The sequence below is a fragment of the Tyto alba genome, unplaced genomic scaffold, assembly GCF_018691265.1.
Source record: "Tyto alba isolate M040663 unplaced genomic scaffold, T.alba_DEE_v4.0 Super-Scaffold_21, whole genome shotgun sequence".
In the NCBI taxonomy this organism is placed as follows: domain Eukaryota; kingdom Metazoa; phylum Chordata; class Aves; order Strigiformes; family Tytonidae; genus Tyto; species Tyto alba.
Window position 1 is genome coordinate 20,289,047 of NW_024881295.1, and position 6,000 is coordinate 20,295,046.

A 6,000-nucleotide genomic window follows, 5' to 3' on the forward strand; every position below is an offset into this window, starting at 1 on the left:
AGGTTTGTTGTTAGAAACACAGGAACTGGGAGATGAACAGCTATAACCTGCGCATGTGCAATGCCTCATTAGTTAATGTAATAGCCATGATTTTTCCCCCATAAGAACAAAATTAGGTACATCTGTTCTTAACTTACTGGCAATTTCTTGCTTGAGATTTGAGCCAGTTGCATGGCCCTCATAAAGCACAATGCATCTTTGATGGAAACTCCCATGGGATGCTGTTGGCTTCAACGTCAGCTTGATCTAGGTTTTCATGCTCAGGAGTTTAACAAAACGTGGCATCACTGTTCACAGACCTAGACCTGGACTGGTTGTTATTAGAAAAAAAATGACACATTAAAACCTTTTAACTTTCACATTAAAGATTAGATACTGATGTCAGAGCATGGGGATTACTATCAGCAACGCTAGCACTTCTTGCTAAATGATGTGAGGTTTTCCCCAAAGCCCTAGTTCCCAGCATTATGAGATTGCATTAGACACACAGTTTTCAATAGCAAAAAGTGAACGAGCAAACAGTGGGGAAATAGTCCTGATTCTTCCACTCCTGATTTTTTACAGGTAAAGTTCAGAATATAAATGTTAAAAGGCTGTTAAAAAAAATATCCAAAGGTAATAAAAATGTTCAGAATAGGTGTTAAAATCTGTAACAAAACCTTATGTGTTATAATATATAGTACATATAAATGTTTAAAATCTCATGAGGGCTTTTTTTCATATTTTTAACTCTTGGAAATGTCAATGTAGTGAGAAAGACTTAAGAAAATAGGCATACTTACATTACATTACACGTTATTTTCCTTTGTTTTCTCCTCCAGCACATTCTTGACTTCAGTGGTTCCTTCTGCACATCAGGAATTCGAAGGGGGTGGAACACAGGGGAAGGTATCTTCCCATGCAGAATAAATTCTAATGTCACTCAAACAATCATAATTTTAGGCTCATTTTGACAAAACCACTATAGCTATTGCTGGTAATCATTTTGTTTATACCATTCATTTTTAGAGCGAAATTATAGAGCATTTAAAAGGAGACGGGTCTGATCAAACATACTTGATTCTGCTTTGAGGAGCAGGAATAATCTGGGTAACTCTGTACAATCTACAGCTCTTCTCGTCTTTGAACTTACTATTTCTACTGAGAAATGGATAACAAGCAGGGTCTCATCCTCTGTCTTCTGAGATCCATCAGGAACTTTATGCTTTTTGACGATCCTGTGGTCTTTTAGTATTATGTATGCAACGTTTAAAATAAAGGAACACAATCTTAGCTAAGGTCTATAGTCCCTTTTGTCCTAATTTTAGTATTAATGATGATTAGGGTATGCCATTATTGATGAAATTATATAAACAGACTTGCAGAACCTAAGAGGACAGATGAACTTGTACTTCAGCAGCAATATTCTTGTTTTTTCAATTTGCTTTTCAATGCTACAAGATATTACATATACTTCTACTTAAAGCTCTTCAGAATTGTTTTTGCCTCCTGAGGCTATTCCTTTTCCAATTATTTGGGCTAAACACTAAGATACTGCAAAGTAGACCTTTCCAAACAGTCAGATTGAGCTCCATCTCCCTCTCTTTATCTCCACCCTCCTCAGCATTCTTCCCACCTTCTTTAAATAACCTGTGTCTTTCTCTCTGTCTAAATGATGCTAATATAAGATCCTATTAGGACAGCATAAATAATGCACGTCTAGAAATTACACCATCGTCAAGGAGTTGAAAGCAACAGCAGCACACAGTTTGTGTTAGGAACCACTGTTAACTGCCTAAAGGCAGTAAGATATTTAATTAAATGTTCGCAATTTTTAACAAAATGTTCATGCTCCCAGTATAATTTGCCTATTTTTGTTTCCTCCATATTTTTTCAGGAGGTAGAAAACATGAGTCTTTAACAAGGAGTTTGTATGACTCTATGACCCTGCATCATTTCTGATGTTTGAACTCTTTCTTTAGCGACATGCTTTAGATCTTGATTAACTTACTTTTTTTTTGGGGGGGGGGGTGGGGGGGACATCTGTTTTGTTTCAGCTGTCTGGGATAGGAAATGAGAAGCACTTTCATAGTTGGATTGCCTGTCTTTGCTCTGGCATCTACAGGTACCGTTCATTTTCCAGCTGAAATATTGTTTTGGAATGCTGTAAAACGATACTCCCGTTATGTCTCAAATTATTCCTACAGTGTTGGTCAAAAAACTGAGAAACACCTAATTTTGAAGCATAGTCATAGGACCAGGTCACAAGTGTAATTCAATGCTCTTTATGTAGTGTTTTTCCCCTGGTCTGATGATGAAAGAAGTGCTGGGAATTTATGAACTTGTTTAGCAAGTCTATTTTTTGTGGATTTTTTTGTACGTGAAATTGAAAAGTGAAGATGGAAGAAGTCCCTGCAAGCTGATGCACTACCTGATCTGGACAGGAAAATGTCATCCTTCACCAAGTCCTGGTTTATTAACAGGGAGAACATTTTTATTCAATCTTACATGAACCCTCACAGCTGGATTTTCCCCCACAGCCTGTGTAATACTCAGATTCACTTTGTGAATCAGATCAGACTGCAGACAGACTGGAGGCAGACTTGAGTTCAAACTCGCCTCACTGTGGCACCTATTCTCACCTATAATTTTCCCCAGTGACACAATAATCCAGCTGCATGAGTGAGTCCGAAAAATTCCCTAGCACTTTGCTAGAAGAATTGATCTAGGAAGGGGCTTTAAGGCAAATTTTGCTGGATTTAACATTATTAAAGGAAAAAAAAAAACAAAAAACAAAAAAAAAAAAAAAAAACACAACAACACAACAGGTAAGTCCACTGGAACTACACCTTCTCAGGCTGCAAAAACAATGTGTTCAGAAAACTTCAAGACTGCAGATGCTCAGATTCACTGAACATCAAGCCATCGCTCAAGACGTCACAAAACAATTATTGATTCAAACTCTCCTCTGATTGCAACTTTTCAAAATTCAAATCTCACCCACTAAGATTATTGAACAGAATTTGAGAAAGGCCAACGTTACCGTTTTAACATGCCGGTGCTTTGTTATGTGGGACAGATGAGAAGAGGAAGAGCATTGAATCTGGAACCACTTCAGAATACAGACCACTGTTAAGCTCAGGCTGTCTAAAAAATTAAGACAAATTAAAGAAAATGGAAAGTGATTTCCTGTTCTATGGGTGCAGAATTACTTGACCAACATTGTGAAAATTCTAACATTCATAACTGTAAAAGTCATTAATCCAAATGTCCTCCAGCTTGAAGAGGTCTTGTTTCCTACATCTCATCAATACTTAAGACATGGGACAAGACTGAACTGCTATTTTTGACCACCATTCTTATGCCAAATTTTGCATTATGACCTCTGGAAAGCATTTGCTTAATTAACATATGAATCAGATTATATTAGTCACTTCTGCTCAAGGTTTGTTTCTTTGTGATAGAGAGCAGTATTTTGTGGTGTTTTTATTTTTAATCAATACTTCAGAGTGACAGCTAAGAATGGGCGTATTTTTTTCAAGAAGATGAGTTTGAAAGGTTGAGGTAAGTGAAAAAAAGAAAGCTTAGAACAGTAACTCTACCTTAAGTACAATTAGTTTTATTCAATTGTTATTAATAACTGTAGCACGTTTAATCTGAGAACCGAAAGCTTCATCAGTATTATTGCCTGCTGTATACTGGTGGCAAAACTGATGATTAAGAAAAGTTAAATCCAGCATTTACTTTTTTTTTTTTCTTAAAGATTAGTAAGGGAACTAAATGCTGAGTCTAAGTTCAAGCCTCTGGATGCTAGCTTGCCTGCGCGTACGCGCAGGACACAAACTGGACACGCTCTGCCAGCAGTTTCAGCCTCTGCGTGATGCCCGTTACCACCCCGTGACAAAGAGCAGTAGCACAGCTCACCCTTTGGTCTTGTGGCTGCACCAGACCTCATTAGACTCCTTTGTTTCATGGTCATGCAAGAAAATGATGACAAGAAAATGACTGGAGGACGTTGGTGAGCGAGGCCTGAGTCAGATTGCTGAACTGTATCTACAGCATTTACACCTGCATAGGAACCTACACCCCATAACCTCGTGGCAGGAAGATGAGGAATTACTTACCTGCTTGCCTGGAAATTGCATTTGCTTCTTCCAGTCAAGAGCACTGCTTCTCCCCTGGAGCAGATCATTTTTTGACTGTTACGCTTAGTTCACACTGAGATAAAACCATTTTGTTGTTGTTGTTGTTGGCCAGTATGCTGGTATTTGAACTTGTGGGGTAAGCAACTCTGCCTTATTCTGTGAACTAACAGAGAACACGAGCCCCACACCAGGCTCTGTAGTGCTTTTCAACACTATGATCACTTTAAAAGGGACAGAAGAAAAACAAAACAAAAGAGAAAACATTTCCATATCTATTGTTTTAGGGGCTCAGAATCAGACTTTTGCCTGGTGTTGATGTGTATCAATGGAAAAAATGTGTCAGGGCTGCGGGCTGTCCCCTCCTTCTCCTCCCAGTTTTCATTTAAAGGCCCAACACATTTGAGAAGAACAAATCTGTTTCCTATTTTCTGCACAATAGGGATGCAACTTCTAGCTTTAGGGGACAAAAACCCCCAGCAACTCAAAGCAAAGTGCACAAGTTCATGAAACAAATCTCAGCACAAGAGAGACTTCAGAAACTAGAAAATTCAATAGGAGACACACAGTGCAATAAAATTTGCCAGATGTGAAGTTAGCGTAGTGGGAGCCAGGGGACTTGCAGGTCTGTTCTTTTTTTTTTAGCAGTTATTTCCTGGGTGCCTTTGAGCAAGTGAAAGAAAACTCTTTAGCTGGCCATGGTGTGTTCAGTCCCTGATTCTGCAAGTCACACACATTTCATGTTGCCTCAGATTACCAAAGTGGGGGTAATAACAGTCCATTTGTCTAGTCATGCTCCTAGTTCTTTATAGCAAGCACTATTTCTTTCTTTCTGTTTTTATATAAACCCAAGGAAGACCTTGATAAGACCTAAACAATGGTTCTAAATACAAAGATCTGACCCTGAGCACCCTGACCTAACTTTGAAGTTGACCCTGGTGTGACCAGATGTCCCCACCAACTTAAATTAGGCTTTGTTTCTATTTCACAACAATAGAAATTCACTGTGTATTTTAGTAAGCAGGTAGGTTTGTCATGAAAGTCTGCACCTTGCCAAACTGCAGCTTTGGGATCCAGACAGCTTTCTGCAGTTCCTAAAGCCTTCTTGTTGGAGGTTACTCGTGGCGACTTCCAGATCCATCTTGGATTCAGCAGGCTCATGTATCTGTGTACAGTTGGTGAGCCATAACCCATCTCTTGCATTAACCAGGAAGTACAGTTAAGACTGTTTCTGATGTGAGATATCTAGGAACAGCAAAAACCATTTGTGAAGGCAATTAGTCACTCAGTGAGAGCTAGCCCCTTCCTTCCCTCTCCAGATAATTGTGGGTAGAGTAACTAGAAACCCTCTGACTTGGAAAGGCTTTGAGCAAGTCTCCCAGTGATGGCAGACCTGGAAGCCTTCAGCAAAAAACTTACCCCCTGCAATTAAGGAGCTCTGATATGTTTAGCAGAAGAGGATGTTGCATGCATTGCCCGTGAGCAAACAGCCACCAGAGAATATACTGAATTTGTAGCATCCATCTCCCTTCCCCATGAAACAACCCATCAAGTGTTGACTAAATGCTGTGGCTGCAGAACCTATGTGAGCTTCCTTTCCACACAAGTAGAAAAAAAATCTCTTACTGTGTGTCTGAAGGAAGCCTGTAGTCACCTGATTTTTGTCTGCTTCCGTTGTTTCTGTGATCTAGTGAGGACACATAGAAAAGAGCTGCAAAAAACCTCTCATATTCATTAGGAAAGAAGTGAAGCAGCAACAGGGAGGTTCAATATGTCTGGGTAAGACAAAAGTGCAGATGTGAGACTATTACAACTGAACAACACTGTCTGGAAGCAGAAAGCTCACTTCTGATCTCAGAAAGCTTCCTCTCCTCAAGAC